This window comes from Callithrix jacchus, chromosome 9, assembly GCF_049354715.1.
Source record: "Callithrix jacchus isolate 240 chromosome 9, calJac240_pri, whole genome shotgun sequence".
Taxonomy (NCBI): Eukaryota; Metazoa; Chordata; class Mammalia; order Primates; family Cebidae; genus Callithrix; species Callithrix jacchus.
The window spans coordinates 96212264-96233822 of NC_133510.1; the positions used below are offsets into that span (position 1 = coordinate 96212264).

The 21559-nt window shown below is 39.9% G+C and overlaps 1 long non-coding RNA gene across 9 annotated transcripts in view; it reads right to left on the bottom strand.

The window, feature by feature from the left end:
• LOC103795360 (uncharacterized) overlaps positions 1 to 21559 on the bottom strand; it is a 273323-nt gene that overhangs the window by 123821 nt on the left and 127943 nt on the right. For all 9 annotated transcript variants that reach the window (XR_013521988.1, XR_013521989.1, XR_013521991.1 and 6 more), the window contains one exon: positions 10707 to 10800. This is a non-coding gene — a long non-coding RNA (uncharacterized LOC103795360). The remainder of the gene's footprint in view (positions 1 to 10706; positions 10801 to 21559) is intronic.

Consider the following 21559-nt stretch of genomic DNA (forward strand, 5'->3'; position numbering starts at 1 on the left):
GGAAGCAATCAGAACATGAGGTGAGGTTACAACTCTGAAAACAGATTCTCAAAGCCTGGGTGGGGGAGGGATATTGAAGGAGAAGGTAGAAACAGACTCTGAAACAAGAGGCTCAGAGCACTGGGTTTAGTCAGAAGGGGAGATGATACAGGTTGGCTGTGTCCCTACCCAAATCTCATCTTGAATTGTAGTTCCCATTATCCCACCTGTCCTGGGAGGGACCCAGCAGGAAGTAATTAAATCATGGGGGCAGGTTTTCCCCATGCTGTTCCTGTGATAGTGAATAAGTCTCAAGAAGTCTGAATAAGTCAAGAGGACAGTTCCCCTGCACACACTCTCTTGCCTGCCACCATGTAAGACATGCCGTTTGCTCCGCCTTCACCTTCCACTATGATTGTGAGGCCTCCCCAACCATGTGGAACTGGAGTCGATTAAACTTCTTTTCCTTTATAAATTACCTAGTCTCAGATATTTCTTATAGCAGTATAAGAACAGACTACTACAGGTAAGAAAGCACCCCAGGGTTTACTATCATCACTGGGGTGATGGGTAGGAAGCAGGAGTGTAGAAGTGGTAATTTGAGTTTGCCTTACAGGAAGCAGCAAAGATACCACTGGAAAAACAGAACACATCCACAAGGTGAGAGGAGACAGGGGAGCCTGCAGGCGCTGAGGCTAGATGGCTTCTACTTGGGAGTAAGTTAGAGAAATGTCATCCTCCTCTGCCTCTTTTTTGAGATACTTCAAGTTGCCTTTTGGCTTTTTGTTTGTTTTAATACAGCAAAATGTACATGTAACATAAAATTCACCATTTTAGCCAACTTTTTAGTGAACAGTTGAGTGGCAGTAAGTACATTCATGATGTTGTACAACCAGCACCACTATCCATCTCCAGAACTTTTTCATCTCCACAAACTGAAACCCTGTCCTTATTAATAACTCTCCAATCCCTACCGTATTAGTTCATTTTCATACTGCTATGAAGAAATACCCAAGACTGGATAATTTATAAAGAAAGAGAAGTTTAGTAGACTCACAATTTCATATGACTGGGGAGGCCTCACATTCATGGTGGAAGGTGGAGGAGGAGCAAAAGGCATGTCTTACACAGCAGCAGGCAAGAGAGTGTGTTTAGGGGAATTGTCCTTTGTAAAACCATCAGATTTCATAACTTATTCACTATCATGAGAGCAGCATGGATAAAAACTCACCCCTATTATTCAATTACTTCCCACTGGGTCCCTTCCACAATATGTAGGGATTATGGGAGCTACAATTCAAGATGAAATTTGGGTAGGGACACAGCCAAACTATGTCACCTACTTCTCCCAGCCCCTGGCAATCACCATTCTAGTTTCTGCATCTATGGATTTGACTGCTCTAGGTACTTCATATAACTGGACTCACACAATATTTGTGCTTTTGTGACTGTCTTATTTCACTTAGCATAATGTCTTCAAGTTTCACCTATGTTGTAGCATGTGTCAGAATTTCCTTCCTTTTTACAGCTGAATAATATTCCATTGTGTGGATATACCATATTTCATTTATTCACTTATTAGTTGATGGACATTTGGAATCCTTCCACCCTTTAGCTTTTGTGAACAATGCTGCTAATAAACATGGGTACAGGTTCAGGTGCCTTTCTAAATGAAGTATTCCAAGCCATGAAAGATGAACAGGGTTTTTCTAAGCAGAAGACATTCCCAAGTGAGGGGAAGTGTGACGTGAGGAAGCACAGCTTGTTCAATGAAAGGCAGGAAGCCCCAGAAGGTGGCAATATGAAAGAGGATGAGTGATAAGTGAGGTAAGAAATGTGGCTCAGGCCATTGAAGTAAAAAATACAAAAAAGAATAGAATATATTCACCACCTAGTTGTGTTGTGTCTTAATATTTTGCCCTATTTACTCATTTTTCAAAGAAATATGGCATTATGCATACAATTTATCTTTCCTGCAAAATCCCTCATCTCATTATTTCATTCCCCTTCATAATGGCAACCATTTTCCTGAATTTTACATTTGTTCTCTCATGTTTTATAATTTTACAACATCTATAAACCATACAATGTTTTGCATACCTTTAAACTTTATATAAGTGGCACCATACTCTGTATATATTCATTTCCAACTTGCTTTTTAAAATCAAAATTATATTATAGAGTTTTAGATTATTTCATATTAATATTCCATAGTACCCATATTCTACACTGTATTTTTGTATCATTACAAACACTGCAGCAAAAAACATTCTTGTACATTTTCCTTGTTTATATGTGTATGACTTTAAGCTGTGGACCTAACAGCCTCAATTTACAAAGGCAAATTGCTCTCCAACTAAGTGGTTTATCAATTTACACTCCAACAAATAGGGTTCACTTGTTCCCATTCTGCCACATCCTTGACAACAGTGAATATGGTCAGATGATTAAATTTAACAAGTTGATAAACTAGAACAGTAGTTAAGAACCCAGATTTTAGAGCCAAACCACTGGTGTTCAAATGCTGGCTTTACTGCTTACTAGTTGTATGGCTTCCACCCTACTTTCCCTCTCTGGAAGAAGAAAGAGGTCATAGTACCTACTTCATGTACTCATTGCCAAGAATACGTGTGTTAACATATGCAAAGCATTTGGAATAATATATAGTTAATGCTCAATAAAGCCTTTAGAATAATATACAGTGAGTGCTCAGTAAGTGTGAGCCCTGTTTTAACATTCTGAATTGGCATTCAAATCTTGTCTCCTGTGAATTTCCTATTCCTTTCCTTACTTACTCTAGGACTTTTCATTTTGACTTGTAGGTATCCTTTAACTACTCTGAACAACAATCACTCATTTGTTGTTATATGTTGGAAGTATTCTTTTTTAGTCTGTGCTTGTCTTTTTAGTGTTTATGACATTTTTTGTTAAGAAGTTTTAAATTGGAATCTAGTCAATGTTTCATTCTTTGTATTCTTTTTCCTCTTGCTTAATCAATCCTTCTCTTCAGTGCAGTCATACAAATATCCTCCTATATTTTGTTTGTAAAAGTTCCTAAAGTTTGTTCTTCACATTTAGGATTTTAGGATTTATTTCATGTAGAATTTAATTTTGTGACTAGTGTGAGGTAAGGAATTTTTTCAATCACCTCTATATATGAAACCAAATATTGTGGTATCATTAATGAATTTGTAAAGTCATTTTTGTCAGATTATTTCTATATATGAATAGGTCTGGTTTTAGGCTCTCTATTCCATTACTCTACTTGTTTTGGTTTTTGTCTTTTTTTTTTTTTTTTTTTTGCCTACAACAAACCTTTCTTCCTTTTTTCCTTCCTGTCTTTTTGTTGTTGTTGCTTAGTTTTTGTTTTTGTTGTTTTTGAGACAAGGTCTCACTCTACTGCCCAGGCTGGACTGCAGTGGCTTGATCATAGCTCACTGCAACCTCGAACTCTTAGCCTCAAGCAATCCTTCTGCCTCAGCCTCCTGAGGAGCTGGGACTACAGGTGCACTTCACCATGCCCAGCTAATTTTTTTTTTATTTTTGTAAGAGAAGAGATCTCGCTGTGTTGCCCAGGCTGATCCAGAACTCTTGGCCTCAAGTGATCCTCCTGCCTCAGCTTCCCAAGTAGCTGGGACCACACAGGTGCATGCCACTGAACCTGCTAATTTTTTTTTCTTCTGTAGAGACAGGGTCTCCCTATGTTGCCCAGGTTTTCACTGTCTTAATTATAATAGCTTTAACATTCATCTTGACATGTTAGATTATTTCATTACCACTTTGGTTGAACTAGGAATTCCCTTCTCTGTGTGGTTCCAGGTCCAAGTTGGCCAAGATAAGACCTTCTGTGAGACTTCGGGATGTGGAAGTGAAGGGGAGTCCTTCACTTTTTGAAGCTCTTCACGTTTAGATGGGTGACGGACACAGAAGTACCTAACAAATTCTAACTTGCCCTTGCTCTCCTCTGCTTTGCATCCTGTTCCTCTTCCCAAATTCTTGTCTGATAGCCTAAGACCTACTACCAGATATTTGGCTAAGAGCCACAGAGGAGGTGGCTTCACAAAGGCAATAGCTTCACACAAACGTCTCCATGAGTTCCCTTTGCGGTACAAATTCAGTAGCTGGATGTGTACTTGGCTTCTTAGATTTTTCTGTAAACTCTGACATGTCAACTTATGCCAGTGCTTTCAGAAGACAGTTTAGACTCTTCTCTGATCTCCCAGCTTCTCCTTCCAGATCTTCATCTCCCCAGCTCCTCCCACAATTGGATAAGATCTGCTTCCTAGAATAAATCCCATCTCATAACACTCTTTGTGGCTCTAGTGCCTTGATTGAACCCTGGCTGACATATTTAATAGGTTAAAGTGAGACTTCCTATCTTGGTCTTCTGCAAACTTCTTGGTCCTTTGCTCTTCCACATGATTCTTTTTAAATCATCTTATCAAGCATCCAAAAGAAAAAAAAAAGTTTTGATTTTAGTGAGATTGTTCTGAATTCATTAATTAATTAGAGGAGAACCAATTTTTTTTGGGGGGGGTCAGGTATTTGCCATTTAATTTCTCAGCTCTTTTTCTCTTTCACTTTAGATTTTTTAAAAAATTTATTTATTTTACTTTAGGTGCATACTATATCTGGCATTTCTCCCCATGCTATTGCTATCCCTCCCCAGCCTCCCCTCCCTCCCCACCCTCAATTGTCTCTCCCCTACCCCACCCCAACTGCCCCCAGTGTGTGATGTTCCTCTCCCTGAGTCCATGTGTTCTTGTTGTTCAACACCCACCTATGAGTAAGAACATATGGCATTTGGCTTTCTGTTTTTGTGTCAGTTTGCTGAGAATGATGGTTTCCAGATTCATTCAAGTCCCTACAAAGGACATGAACTCATCATTTTTTATGGCTGTGTAGTATTCCATGGTGTATATGTACCACATTTTCTTTGTCCAGTCTATCATTGATGGGCATTTGGGTTGGTTCCAGGTCTTTGCTATTGTACACAGGGCTGCAACGAACATATGTGTGCATGTGTCTTTATAGAACAATTTATCATTATTTGGGTATATACCCAGTAATGGGATTGCTGGGTCAAATGGAATTTCTGTTTCCAGATCCTTGAGAAATCACCACACTGTCTTCCACAATGATCAACTAATTTACACTCCCACCAACTGTGTAAGAATGTTCCTATTTCTCCACATACTCTCCAGCATCTGTTGTCTCCAGATTTTTTAATGATCGCCATTCTAACTAGTGTGAGATGGTATCTCAGTGTGGTTTTGATTTGCATTTCTCTAATGATCAGTGGTGATGAGTATTTTTTCGTTTGTTGGCCTCACATATGTCTTCTTTTGAAAAGTGTCTGTTCATATCCTTTGCCCACTTTTGAATAGAGTTTGTTTGTTTTTTTCTTGTATATCTGTTTTAGTTCCTTGTAGATTCTGGATATTAGCCCTTTGTCAGATGGGTAGATTGCATTTTGAAAAGATCAGCAAAATAGACCACTAGCCAGATTAATAAAAAAGAAAAGGGAAAATAATCAAATAGATGCAATAAAAAACAATAAAGGGGATATCACCACTGATCCCACAGAAATACAAACTATCATCAGAGATTACTACAAACAGCTCTACTCACATAAACCAATAAACCAGAAAGAAATGGATAAATTCCTAAGACACTTGTACTATACCAAGACTAAACCAGGAGGAAGTTGAAACCCCAATAACAAGGGCTAAAGTAGAGGCAGCAATCAATAGTCTACCAGCCAAAAAAAGTCCAGGTCCAGATGGGTTCACAGCCGAATTCTACCAGAGGTACAAAGAGGAGCTGGTACCATTCCTTCTGAAACTGTATCAAACAATACAAAAGGAGGGAATCTTCCCTAAATCATTTCACCAAAACCAGGCAGAGACTCACCAAAAAAGAAAACTTCCGGCCAATATCCATGATGAACACTGATGCAAAAATCTTCAATAAAATACTGGCAAACAGATTGTAACAGCACAAAGAAGCTTATCCATCAAGACCAAGTAGGCTTCATCCCGGGGATGCAAGGCTGGTTCAACATACGCAAATCCATAAATGTAATCCATCACATAAACGGAACCAAAGACAAAAACCACATGATTATCTCAATAGATGCAGAGAAGGCCTTCAATAAAATTCAACAGCCTTCATGCTAAAAACTCTCTATAAACTAGGTATTGACGGAACATATCATAAAATGGTAAAAGCTATATATGACAAACCTACAGCCAATATCATACTGAATGGGCAAAGCTGGAAGAATTCCCTTTGAAATCAGTCACTAGACAAGGATGTCCTCTCTCACCACTCCTATTCAACATAGTATTGAAAGTTCTAGCCAGAGCAATCAGGCAAGAAAAAGAAATAAAGCATATTCAATTAGGAAAGGAGGAAGTCAAACTGTCTCTATTTGCAGATGACATGATTGTATATCTAGAAGACCCCATCATCTCAGCCCAAAATCTTCTGAAACTGATAAGCAACTTCAGCAAAGTCTCAGGATACAATATCAATGTCCAATTTTTAAATAATATTTAATATTTTTAAAATTATTGATGTTGGAGTGTAATTTATCTTTATACTAATATTGTGTTTAGTAATGTGTTGATTTTTCATGTTAGTTCCAATTGCTTGCCTGTATTTTCTCTCAGACTCTAGGAAGGCAGTCAATTTCTGTGAACAGTGATTGTTTTGTTTTGTTTTGTTTTTATATGCCTTCCTTTTCCTGTCTTACTGTTCAGCTAGAACCTCCAAATAATGATTGGTTAGAAATAACAATTGTAGGCATTTTGTCTTGTTCCTCATATTAAAGGAAGTAACTAAAGATTTACCACTAAATATGACGTTTGCTACAAGTTTCTGACAGACGTATGAAGAAAATTTGCTTCAATTTGTATCTCCTGATTTTTTTAACATGAAAGAGTATAAATTTTCACAAATAATTTTTCTGCCTCTGTTAAAGTAATTGCGTGCTTTTTCTCTTGCAATTTCTTAATGTGGTAAATTGTATTAATAGATTTTTCTAATATTAAATCATCCTTGCTTTCCCGGGAACTTAACAGTTATAGTGTATTACTATGCAGTATATGGTATAGTATGTTTTTGTTTTTCAACAAAATATAGTGTATTTTCATTTTTAAAGTTACCAATTTTGCTGAATTTTATTAGAATTTATAAATTTATATTTAGAAGTGAAGTTGGCTTACAATTTTTTTTTTTTTGAGACGAAGTTTCATTCTTGTTGCCCAGGCTGGGGTGCAATGGCACGATCTCGGCTCACTGCAACCTCTGCCTCCCAGATTCAAGTGATTCTCCTGCTTCAGCCTCCCAAGTAGCTAGGATTACAGGCATGTGCCACCATGCCCAGCTAATTTTGTAGTTTTAGTAGAGATAGGGTTTCTCTTTGTTGGTCAGGCTGGTCTCGAACTCCCATCCTCAGGTGATCCACCTGCCTCAGCCTCCCAAAGTGCTGTGATTACACGTGTGAGTCACACCTAAAATGTTCTTTACTGGCCTTGTCTTATTTTGGATTCAAGTTTATGTCAGTCTAATAAAATGAGCTTTGGGGTACTCTTTCATTTTGTAATGTTATTATAGTCTCTGGAATAGTTTATGTAAGATTGGGATTTTATGTTCCTTGAAACCTTAGTAAGAATCACCTGTAAAAAATTATCTGTGGCTAGGTGCAGTGGCTCATATCTGAAATCCCAGCACTTTGGGAGGGTGAGGCAGGAGGATTACTTAAGGTCAGGAGTTTTGAGACCAACCTGGCCAATATGGTGAAACCTCATCTCTACTAAAAATACAAAAGTTAACCAGGCATGGTGGTGGTTGCCTGTAATCCCAGCTACTTAGGAGGGTGAGGCAGGAGAATTGCTCGAACCCAGGAAGAAGTTGCAGTGAGCCAAGACTCTGTCTTAAAAGAAAATTATTTGTATGTGATTTCATAATATAGGTAGATATAATCATTGATGTATTATCTTTCAAGATCATAGAATTTAGGTTATTTCTTCTTAAGTTTATATTGATTATTGTTTTCTAGAAGTTAACAATTTTGCATGTCTTCTGAATTAACTGACACAAAGTCATACCTTATTGTCTCTTGTTACCTGTTTTAATTTCTGGTATATTTATGGTTATATTTCTTTCCAATTCACAATTTCAATATTGCTTTGAATATCTTTTGTATGTAACATCATGCTGAAACTGGCTGTAACAAAGCCCAGTTTTAAATAGTTTTAATAACCAATTCTTCCAATAACCCAGAGTTGTGCAGAGAAATAGAAACAGAAATACCACTAAAACTACTTCTCTATAACTTCTGCCTACTGTCCCTAATTCTTCCCTGGGGAGTCACATAAGCTCAAATGTGTACTTCTACAAACTCCTTAGAAATTGTTGCTCTATGTAAATCCAAAGTGGCAGTGTTTTGTTCCCTCCATTAAAAAAACAAGAGACAATACATCTCCCTCCTGAAAGACATCTTTTGCAGCTTAAGGAGCCTCAGATTTTCTGAAAGTTACTCAAACACCCTGTCCTCCCTTTCTGATGATCCGTCCCCAGATGTCAGCATCTGGAACTGAGTCCTTTAGTCTAAGCGTAGTCTGACCAACACGAGGAGAATGAGTCTCAGACTATCCTCTCACTGGACCATTCCCTTCACACTTCCTAAAATACATTTCCTGCTTGCTCATCACTCTGTTGACTCATGTTAATTTTGCAGTCAACCAAACATTTGAGTCTTTTTCACATATGCTGTTGAGGAATCTTTATCCACAAGTAATAAAAGAAGACTCCATTCTATAACTCCCTAGTCTACAGACTTCCAGAGAGAATGTGAAGCATGTTTGGGCCATGAGCAAAGCAATAAGAGAAAAAGTTGAGAGTGAAGTAGTTTTCACCCTCCTTCAATTTCAGACAGTACTATCCTCAGCATTAGAGGAGGAGTTCTTTCTTTATAAAGGAAGGCACATCAGCTGGGTTATACCATAGTCCAATTTCCAAGAACAGGGAAGGAAAAAGAATTCCCATTTATTGAGTACCGACAGGATGCCAAGTCTAGGTTAGGTGCTTTATGTGTGTTTATCTCAGCCTTCGTGCTGATAACAGCACTGGGTCAAGGTGCAATGTGAATAAAGAAGGATGTAAATAAATGCCAGGTAAAGTTACTCCCATCTTATGTATGAGGAAACAGAAATTCACAGCATGCCTTGCCCAAATGATACAACTAAAAAGTAATGAGGCCTTGTTCGACTTCTACACTCTCAGCCAGGAATGAATGAATGCAGGTAGAGGGGAGGTAGCAGGCAACAAGGGCAATTGTGTGATGCTTTGTCATTTAATGAAGGACAGAACTTTCACCTACATTAACTCTTTTGTATCACCTGCTCCACTTACCATAAGAAGCTAATTTTCACAACAGCCTCTTATAGGAGGTGGAGCAGGTGATATAATCTTTATTTTACATGTAAAGATAATAGGGCTCAGAGAATTGAGGGATCTACCCAAGGTCGCCCAACTAGCCAGTGATAGAAACACTTTGATCCTCGGCTTTCTGACAGCAAACACCTTTTTAGGCAGCAGATATGGGATGAGGAGAACAGCAGGAGCCTGGGGCAGGGATTGACAGATCAATGTGGACATAGGGAAAGAAAGTCCAAAACCTCTCACCAAGAAAATATAATACTCTGTTATTTATTTTTTTTAAGTCTTCTTAATCCTTCAAGATGCACAAAAGAAAGCAAGCCCAGTGTATTAGTCTGTTCTCATGCTGCTAATAAAAACATACCCAAGCCTGGGTAATTTATAAAGGAAAGAGGTTTAATGGACTCACAGTTCCACGTGGCTGAGGAGGCCTCACAATCAGTCTAAGGTGAAGGAGAAGCAAAGGCATGGCTTCCATGGTGGTAGGAAAGAGAATGTGTGCAGAGGAGCTCCCCTTTATAAAACCATCAGATCTCATGAGACTTATTCACTATCACGAGAACAGTGTGGGAAAGACCTGCCCCATGATTCAATTACCTCCCACAGGGTCCTTTCCATGACACATAGGAATTATGGGAGCTACAATTCAAGATGAGATTTAGGTGCAGACACAGCCAAAGCATATCACCCAGGTTGATGACAGAAGCAGCTGAGGTGCCTACGACAGAACACATCACTGCGTCTGCCCCAAGCATTTCTCCTGGAAATGCGTCCAGGATAGCAAGGTGGTCTTGTGCTAGCAAGGACATTAGTGCAATAGATTTCTAGGCAGATGGAGGCTGTAAACCAGAGCCTGGTGAACTTACAGATCTTTGGTTTGTTCAGTAAAACCAGAATCTTAAAAAAATAAAAAAAAACACTCTAATGAACAAATATGTTCATTTTACAATCTGCTGAAGACATGTAGATTTAAAATCAGTCAAGTATCCTTAGAACAATCATTTTCCCAGCAATTTAAACTCCACTGAAATCAAGCACCAGCTTATTTCAGGCCAGGCTTTGCCTGTTAATTAACAATTCAGCTGCTGGTTACTAATTCCCACAGGGCCTCAAGTGAGACCAAATCCCTCCAGCTGGGAGGTCCTCTTTTTTTTGCAGCACCACTAATTCAGATCTATTGCCGATCCCAAGCTTGGCTGAGAAACTGTTCCCCCAAAGCCCCTTTCTTTAGTTGTTCCAGGGATTCTAGAGCCCTCAACATTCAAGCCAGCATTCATTACCTGTCAACAGGTGGTGGACATGTAGTTTTATGATTGTATCCAAGTTCCTCCAAGTTTTGTTTTCTCAACCAAGACCTTCAGAAATCCATACTTCCTATGGAGGATTTAAGAAATAGAAAGAAAATGAAATTAAAATAAAAAGACAAAAGACATTAAGAAATTCAGAAGCAGAAGCAAAACTTCTCCAGTATTTTCCAAGCCTGGTTGTGGATAAAATTCACCCAAATACCTTAAAAGAATATGCAGATACAGAAAGGAATCTGCAGCAGAGGACCACGTTAAACATTACTAGAATGCCATTAGCAAAAGGCAGGCTCTGGTTAAAAAAAAAAAAAAAGAAAAAAAGAGAGCGAGAAAGAGAGATGAAGGAAGATGAGGAAAGAACTTGTACATTAAAAGAGACTTAAATATAACAACCAAAGCAATATTTGAACTTAATTGATTCCCATTTCATTTATTTTTTTCGTTTTAGTTTTTATTTATTTATTTTTTTTTAGATGGAGTCTTGCTCTGTTGCCCAGGCTGGAGTACAGTGGTGCCATCTGTGCTCATTGCAACCTCTGCCTCCTGGGTTCAAGCAATTCTCCTACCTCAGCCTTTCAAATAGCAGGGATTGCAGACACACGTCACCACACCCAGCTAATTTTTGTATTTTTAGTAAAGACAAAAATACAAACATTTTTAGTTTCACCACTTTGACCAGGCTGGTGTCGAACTCCTGAACTTGTGATCTACCTTGGCCTTCCAAAGTGCTGGGATTACAGGCGTGAACCACCGTGCCCGGCCTTGATTCCCATTTCAAACAAACACAAGGTAAAAACAAATGAAAAAAGAAAATTAGGGACCTTTTGGAGACAGTCAAAAATTTTAACACTGGCTATATGATGATATTAAAGCCTTCCTATTATTTCTGTTTAGATGTAATAATGATATCATGATTATATTTTGAAAATATTTCATAACTTGTAGAGATATGTACTGAAATATTTTTGGCTAAAATGATGTGTCTAGGAATTGCTTCAAATATGGAGGAGAGTGATTAAAAATCCAGATGAAGCATGAATGGCCATTAGTTGATGCTTTTTACAGCTGGATGTTAGGTTCATGGAGGAAAGTGGGGTTCATTATACTTTTTGTTCTACTTCAGTACATGTTTAAAATTTTCCATAATAGAAGTTTAATCTCCCCCAGTTTGTGAACTATTCTATTTCTTTTTTCCTCATCCCTTCACACAGCTATATACACAGAACTTCCTATGTAAAATGTGTATTCAGTGTTTATTCCCCAGAGGAGAAGAAGGAAGTAAGACTAGGGTATTTTTGAACTACGTACAAATACAACTGGTTTCAGATCCTTTAATGTGATCTGTACTCATTCTAGACTGAGCCACATGGAAGACCCATTGCTGAGTGAGATCAGTGTGGTTACCTCTAAAAGACCAAAGACTAAACTAAGAAAGTCTTTTCTTTTCTTCTGTGGAAGTACACATGTGTTTTTGCATGTGTACATGTATGAACGGCTGTCATGTACCTTTGTGCAAGCTGTGCACTGCACAAAGTTGTCACATGTAAGGGAGCATGCTTCACCTCGTCCACACATTGTAAATCTATATATTTATTGTGACAACAGTCTTGTAAGTGGCAGTAAAATGTCTTCTAATAAAATTGGTATTTTTGATAACTTTCCAAAAGATGAAAGCAGCAATATCTTAAAGTAGGGGCTTCTATTTTAATTATATGCTTATGGTATAGGCTAGCAGTGGACCTGAACTGACTGTCTTGCCTAAGTTTGAATCCCTTCCCCCAAACTCACTCACTGAAAGTATAACCTTTAATAGCCCTGAGTTCAAGTTTCTTCATCTGTAAAATGGGATGATAATATCATCTACCCTGAGAGCACTGTTCGGAGCATTAAATGCATATAAACAGTATCTGGCTGCCCCATGGGAAGCCTTCAGTAAGTGTTAGAGATTAGCTATTACCATTTCTGTTCACTCATATTGAATTTTACAGGTGTAAGTGTGTGTATGTATGTTGCATTATTCATAAACTCAACTAATAAATTTTGCAGTGGACTGAAGAAAGACCGTCTCCACTATGTTACTAGTTCAAACTATTTTAAAAACAGGAGTTTTCCCTAACTATCAGTTCTGAAAAATGCAAGAAAGCTCAAACTCCAGGTAAGCAGCCAGGGTTTCCAAGCTTCTCTGCGCACAGAAGCTGTGTGCATATGCTAATGAGAAACCCTTTGAAGAAAAATGCTGGGGTTTTTCCATGGCTCTAACTACTTAGCTCGTAAGGCTGTCATGATGGGAAAAGACCCAGTGGGAGTTGCCAGCCACAAAAGGAGTTTTACCCCACAGGCAGAATAGAGTAAAAATGCCTCAGTAGGTTAAAAGTCAATTTTTAAAAGGAAAGAACACAGAGTATGCTTTTAACTTGATGTTAAAAATAAACTCAGAGAGTGCGTTTCCCACTCTCTCCCACTGCCCTTCCGTCCCCCGCACTGCCCTAAAGGAAAGAAAAGAGTGCTTGTGTTTCATTTTTATTCTTCTCATGCACTTTCTTTCATTATTATTTTTTTACTCTTAGCCAAACTTGGTTTTCTCTTCACAAAACCAGTTGCATTTTTTTCTTAAAAATTCCTCGGGGATCCCCAAGAAGCAAGACGGATTATCAATCAGAAGTAGCCCATGTCAGGATGAGTAAAAGATTCTCACGGACATAAGCAAAGTGGAGCCCTTACAGCGTCCCTCATGCCCGGAAAGTATCTGCAGGGGACATTGTTGAGGCAAGAGGGCCTTTCATTGAATGCTTTTTCATACTGGGGTTTAAGTACACCCCTTCCTGAGGCATGACTAGACACAGAAACACTACTTAGCTGAGTTGGTTTCAATACATTCCATTAAGCAGCCACAAAATTCCAGTCGATTGGATGTGCCAGTTTTTGTTCATGGAAAAGCAAATCTGTGTAGCAGAAAAGCTGCCAGCTGGAGAGGATAATCTTGATTTCTTATTGTATATAGATGGCAGAGTGATTTCAAGACCCCAGGGGGAGCCAAAGTTGTTGAAGGACAAGGAGACCCAGGCCTGTGCACAGTACTATAATTTTGCTGGCAGAAACTGTAAAAGATGAAGGGGTGGCTTAGGGCTTGAGACACTGTTTACTTAAAAATATTTTTCAAAAAAAGAGAAAGACAGCCCTTAGGCAATATAAGATAAAGGAAAAAGCAGCAAAAAATCATTTTAAGAATTAAAGTTCTGCCAGCATGGTGGCAAACACCTGTAATCCCACCACTTTGGGAGGCAGAGTCAGGAGGATCACTTGAGCCCAGAATTACACAATATGGTGAAACCCCATCTCTACGAAGATACAAAAATTTTCCGAACATGGTGGCGTGCACCTGTAGTACCAGATACTATGAGTGGGAGGCTGAGTGGGAAGGATAGCTTGATCAGGGCAGAGAGAGACCCTGAAGAAATCAAGAAAGAAAGAACAAGAGAAAGAGGAAGGAAGGAAGGGAGGAAGTGAGGAAGGGAGGAAGGGAGGGAGGGAAAGAAAGAGGGGAAAAGGAAAGGAAAGAAGGAAAGAAAGAAAGGAAAAGTTCTAGCTGGGTGTGGTGGCTTGTGCCTATAGTCCAGCTATTGGGCAGGCTGAAGCAAGAGGATTGCTGGTGCCCAGGAGTTTGAGGCCAACCTGGGCAAAGTAGCAAGACCCCATCTCTTTAAAAACTTAGAAAATAAAGTTCTAGTCTAGGGCTGACCTCTAACTTGCAGCACGACCTCAGTTCACTGATTTTCTTCCCTATTTCTTTTTCATAAAATGAGATCCCTCTCTTCTTAGATATATTCTTTAATAAGAATATATAATTGATAAATAATATAATTGATAACAAAATATTACATTTGAGTGCTTAAAAAGTGAAAATCACAGTACAAATGCATGTTTAAACACTGTTGAAATTTAATGAAGCGATTTTGACACACGTCTAGAAAGTTAAAGGGAAATTTTGTTACTAAAGGTTGATTTTGAGCCCATTGTTTTCCAGTTCTCATGAAAGTGAAGCACTCTAGTACAAAAGCATGCCTGCGGACTCTAGCACCTCACCCAATATGCCTTCACAAATGAGTAAAGGAAGAATGCCAAGATTTCCAGCCTGCAAAGCTTCACCTCTAGGGAATCTATGGCCTTCTTGCAAGGGATCTTCTAGTTTATAAGCTCACCAACATAATCTGAAAGCCAGTGAAAATCCTATTTTCACCATATGTATATGCCACCATTTTCAAATGTATGTAGATGGATTGTGACTAATGAACAAATTATAAATTCATCATTTGTATATGTATTATTAAAATAGACTTATTTAAAACATTACTAAAATTGAGTCAATTGCCAACATCTATTTCTTGATCAACCAATTTTAAAATTACAATTTCTTCCAGCTAGGAACTCTGGAGTTTAATATACTATTGCTTTTTGCCATCAATTGATCTCTGCTGGATTAGTTCATTCTAGAAAGTGATAGAACATTGATACTTTGAGTTGTTTGAGTGCCAGTAACTCAAAGTGCTTTATTAAAGCAAAGCCAGGAATCAAGTATAAGATTAAAAACATTTGAGTCAGTAACTATTTATTTACTTATTTGCGTTGTCCTGGGAAGGACTGAAGATGGCTTAAAAGATGCCTGCAATTTAGCAAGATACAATCAGTTAAATAAATGTGATGGGGGGAAAAGATAGGATAGAGAAATGAGTGGCAGGGCTGTGGTTAGGACATGAAAGGCGTTCTGTGAATCACACATTCTTCCAAGTGCTGGCCTATTTGGCTCTGACCTTTGTAAGCAGCCAAAGGGAAGAGGACACCATTATTAGATATATAACTTATATTATCTATTAATAAATATACATTAGCTTCTCACAAAAAGCCCAACTCTTTCTGCTGGAAAGATGAGAGAAACTTCAACAAATAGCAGCATCCCCAACAACATACCAGTTGCAACAGATCAAAAACAGTTTTAGCCCATGTCCTCATGCCAAAGCCAGATTCAGTAACTAATTTCTTACAGATTTTCTCTAATGATGAAAAAGTACTTTCCAACACTCAGCGAAAATGATCTTTTCCCTCTTCGTTAAGTGGGAAAACAGAGACAGGGGAGTGAATTGCTTCCACTTTATACACCAGGTCAATTGCTAAGATAAAAGTAGAAATGATTTGTCCTAGCTAGATGTAATTACCTCCAGATGTGCATTTGCAGATTATGTTATGATTATGAAGTGCCCTTAAGAACTCCTTAAGGGTGTCATGGTGACCTTTTACTCCATTTCATTTTCTCTTCCAACCCCTTGATGCAATTTTCCTCACTCTGACTCTTATCCCCTTGCCTTGGTCACCACTGAAAACTCAGGAATGTAGAAAACCGATGTCCTCTACAAGACAGAAGGCCAGGGGAAGCCATCACACAGATGAATGAAATGGCAGAGCTAGAACACTGGGGTATGCACTGTGGAGATGGCCTGGAATGAGTTTCTGAATTGAGGCTGGGCCTCCAGCACCTCGCTGCTGACCAAGAGGTCCAGAAACACATCTCTGCAGCTCACACTTCCATAGCATCAGCAAATCACCAGGCCATTTAATAATTCATGAAGCAAATACGCACTGAGTATCTTCCAAGGGACCAGGTGCTGAGCCTGTGCTAGGGAATAAAGGCAAAAAAAGGCACAGGTGTGTCCCCATAGAAACTGCAGCTTAGCTGGAAGAGAGGCCATCACACAGGAATTTCAATACGGCATACACACGTTGATTCTGATATCAAATTCTTGAGTCCTACTCCCACTTTTGCTATGTCAGTGAGTCAAACTCTTCGGGCTTCGGTTTTATCATCCGTAAAATGGAGGTAGCAACTACCTTCCAGAAAAAGAGCCTCAGACAGTGCTAGGCACAGCTCCCACGCCCAGATAAGGATCTCCTGGGATCCTTATCTCTGTAAGAATGACCAAGATTTACTGTGCTGATGCTATTCCAGGCACTATTCAATGTATTTGAAGTGTAGACTCATTTTCCCTTTATCGTAGCCCTATACCAAGGGTATCACTATTATTTCCATTTCACACATCTGAGGAACAGTGACCCAGTGCCTGGCCCCAGATTCTCAGAGTGGCAGTGTAGATCAATGGTTAAGGGGACACAGTCTGGGGCCAAACTACCTAGACCTGGCAACTTAGAAGTTGTCAGAGTTTAGAAAAAGTAATTAACTTCTCTGGGCCTTTCTTCTACCTATTTTCTCTCAGTTTGTTCCCCATCTTTACCACGACCTCTGCAGACTGCATTTTCCCAGACTCCTGCCAATGAGTGTCTGGTTAGCTCAGCCAATGGGAAGCAGTGGTGAAGCTTAGCAGGTAGGAGAAGGGAAGGTCGGGGTACATCCAAGTGGTAGCAGGTATCAGTGACAGAGCAAGAGCACCATCATCTTGGACACACTGGGTACTGTTCAGGGTGGCTGCACAGTGGGTGCACCTCCTCTAGAGCTCCAGTTCCCACTGGGCAGTCCCAGTGTCTCACCTCTGGCGACATCCCCACTTCCCTCTGTCCCTCCAACCTGCAGCAGCAACTTCCTACTGGTTCTCAGCTTTGGATTGTGTTGCACCCTCTAGTTGTTTTTTCTGCTCTTGCGGCAGCCTTGTAGTCAAAGTCCTGTGTCAGACTTCCTCTGGTGAACTACTAGAGTGACAGATGCACTGTGCTTCAACAGTCTCATCTACCAAGTGGAAATAATAATTGTGTCTACCTCAGAGGGTTTTTGCAAGATTAAATGAGTTAATAAAGTGCTTGGGACAAAGCATGGCACACAGAGTGAGAGCTATTCCAGAACACACAGCCAAGGCACCAAAGTCCCTTTCTAGAACTCAGAGAGGAAATCCCCAAAGCCTTTGAGGATGAATAGAAGTCAAGCAGGTGCAGAAAGATGGAAGGACATTCTGGCTGCCTTAGTCCCTTTGTGTTGCTATAAAGAAACACCTGAGGCTGGGATATATATAAAGAAAAGAGATTTCTTTGGCTGATTGTTCTGCAGGCTGTATAAGAAGCCTGGTGCCACATCTGCTTCTGGTGAGGTCTTCAGGCTGCTTCCACTCATGGTGGAAAGCGAAGGGGAGCTGGTGTGTGCAGAGATCACATATTGACCGAGGAAGGGAGCAAGCAGAGAAGGAGGAGCCAGACTCTTCTTAACAACCAGACCTTGTGGGACCTAAGAGTGAGAACTCACTGATTGCCATAAGAATAAGCCATCCGCCCTCACGACCAAATACCTCTCATGAGGCCCCACCTTCAACACTGGGGATCAGATTTCAACATGTGATTCGAAGGAGATAAGTATCCAAACTGTATCACATGCAAAGGGATCAGACAACTAAGTGGCCAAGAGGTGAGAAAGAGGAGGGGGCCTTCCAGGAGCGAGGAAGCAGAAGCAGCGCAGGAAGACTGGGGCATGCGGACAGAGCAAGGGGATGGACGGAGTCAGGGAGAAGGATGAGGCTGAAGAGAACAGAGCTCAGAGTGTGCCTTTTCAGGCATATTGGAGTTCAGACTTTGCCCTGAGGACAATGGGGAACCAATGGAGCATTTTGCTGAAGTGACACAATGGAATTTATCTTTTAGAGTGATTTCTTTGGCTGCAATATGGAAAATAGATGGGGTGGAAAGGAGAGAAGAGAGAACAGCAGGAAGAGTTGTTAGGAAGCCATTGTGAGTGTCTAGGCAAGAGATAATAGCTTGTACTAGAGTAGTGACCAGGGAGAAAAAACAATAGAAAGGCTCAAGTTATTCAGGAGGTAAAAGGAACTGGATTGGCATTGGATTGGGTATGGGAGGCAGGGGAGAAGACAACATCAAAAATGATGCTCCAGTTTCTGACTTGGGTAAATGTACAACAGCAAGCAGCACAGCCGAGCAGTTAGAAGTGTGGACTCCAGTTTCAACAGCCTGCATTCAAAGTCTGGCTCTGTCCACAGCTAGCTGTTGAACCCTGGGCAAGGTGCCGATTCACTGGGTTCCTCAGAGTATAAGAGGGGGATAATAATTGTATCTTCTGTATAGGGCTCTGGAAAAGGTTAAATGAGGTAAAGTATGTCAAATGCTTGGAATGGAGCCTGGAATATCACAAGCACGGTAAATCTTGGCCACTATTACAGAGACAAGATCTCAGGAGCAGTCACAGTCTGTGGGGGTGGGAGCATCATAGGTTCAGTTCAGACACACTGAGTTTGAGACATTTAGGGAACCACAGAACAAGTTCTGGGCTGGAGATGTAGATTTCATTCGAGAGCTGCCAGCAGTAGAGATGGTAATTGAAGCCATGGGAATGGATGCGATTGTCCAGGGACTGTAGGTAAAATGAGAATAGATAAGTACCAAAGGGCACAGCCTGGGGATGTCAACATTAATTAAGTGACAATTTCAGAAAGAGAAGCCAAGGAGAAAACCAGAGAAAAGCAGCTGGAGAAGCAAGAAGGCAGCCAGCAGTGGCCCTCGTACAGCTGTGATGGGAAGACAATGACAAAACAGCAGGAACTGGAACCAAGGGTTATTGGCGTAGCTTGGGCTCTCCTCTCTTCATCCTCTCCAGCTGGGAGTCATGCGACAGGAACAAAAAGCCTGTCTCAGAGCACATATAAAAAGAGCAAACTCCAGACACCCACGTCTAATCTGTGCTGACCTACAAGCATGAGGTGGCTCACCTTGGTTACTGGAAACGACACCATTCAATTTTTCTGGCCACTCTGTTGCACCCCTGATTTTTTCCTTCATATGACAGACTTCACAGCAAATATTTCTACTGAGTCCAAACAACTGCTACGGTTGAGAACAAGCGTGAATCCGGCACCCCATCTTCTCCTAGAAATAAGGTGATGTGTAGGTTCCTCGTCTCCTTTCCAATATCCACAAACCCCTCTAAGTACTTGCAACTTCAAATTTTTCTTTTCTTTTTTTGTTATAGACACTGATTCCAGAAGAGTGTTCCATATGCTATGTTTTTAAAAATTCATTTTAATTTTTAATTTTTATTTTTTAAGACAGAATCTCGCTCTGTCACCCAGGCTGGAGTGCAGTACCACAATCTCAGCTCACTGCAATTTCACCATGTTGCCCAGGCTGGTCTTGAACTCCAGACCTCAAGTGATCCACCCACCTCGGTCTCCCAAGTGCTGGGATTACAGGGGTGAGCCACTGCACCGGGCCTGTATGCTAAATTTATTAGAACTCCCAAACCTGGCCAAAGGCCTTACTGCTAAGATTCTGATGGCAATACCAGCATGCACTGGGCTCAGGGGAGGTCTTCCGATACCAGGAGGATTACTCTAATTCAATGCAGAAGTGTTGTGAAATCATTATATATTCTGTCTAGCACAAGCAAGTGGGGGTTGTTATTTTTATAATCATCACAAAAGCCTTGGACTACATAATTTTGGGAAGTGGTGATAAAAAACCGAGTGCTTCTCCCTTGAATTCTACCACCCCCAAGCTTTCATTAGCATCCAATTAATTTTCTTAGAAAAGTTCAGCATGAAATTCTCTGCAGAGCTTTGGCACAGTAGTATCTATGCATTTGGAATGACACAGTAATTTCTTATCCTAGGGGAGAAAAACCTACTCTGGCAAAATGAATCTTTGAGCCTAAGATGAACTGGTCCCATTTCTCATTCCTCTTTTCTCAAGGTTATTGGGTTGCCGAACTCCCACAAACCAAAAAGAAAACACTAATGGTATCCAAGCCAGCCTGGAAGGAGCGGTGAGAAAAGTCAGAACCAAGGCTGACCAGCCTGAATGCTGGTAAATGTTATCAAGCTAACAACTTCTCATGTATCAGTATGTGACCAATAAAAAGGGAGTGTGCTTGATTGGCAAAAAGAATCTCCATGAAAAATAAGGCATATTAGCATGATGACTTTATTATACAGCAATAACATAAATGGCAATCCACCCTCGTAGAATATTTATGTTGAAATTAGGAAATAGCAGCAGATTCAAACACAAGAGCTAATGGAAGCCCTAAATATAGATGATATTCCTTCTGGCTGCCAAGAGCCTGCCTCAGCACATTAACCAGAAGACCAAACCAGAGAAGGGAAATAGCTTTTTAAAAGTGCAAAAGAGAAAAGAGATTCACTTAGAATTTTATCTGGTAAAAAAACATCTAGTCATAGGATGAGGAGTCATCTGTTTCATGGACTATTTATGACTCAGATGTTAATTCAGATGCTGCCTTTAAATACATGAAGAGAAGAGAGAAATGTTCTCCCTTTTTTAGATTTGAAAGAGTTTAGTTGAAGCAGGTAGCTCACAGCTGGTAAGTGGCATTCAGTTGTTTAAAATAATTTCTACAATTTGGCTTTCATATTTGCTACATTCGTGCAATAAACAGAGCTGCTGTTTTGATTCCTCCAAAACCATTTTAAACGCTAGCACCGTGGGGACCATGTACCCTTAGCATTTTGCAAGAGTTATACTTTGCACTAGATGAACAGCAAGCCTGTGTTTACAAAACAACATTTTTTTTCCAGTTTCAGTTTTGCTTATTAACAAAGTAGATATTTCTCAAGTCAAAATTTCTCCTTCATTTATGGTTGGAGATCTTGACCCTGATGAAAAAACAAAAATCCACTGATGAGTACAGAAAATCACCACCATGCAGAAATCTCTCTTTATGACAGTCCTGTGGCACACAGAGCCATCATGATTGCCAATGTCCTCATAGAAAGTCAACAACAGCTATTTGCAGTTGACCCAGCTCCTCTGTTTAGGAGATTTTTTTGTAGCATAAACAGATTACAGGGTTTGCAAAATGTGCATTTATGGTT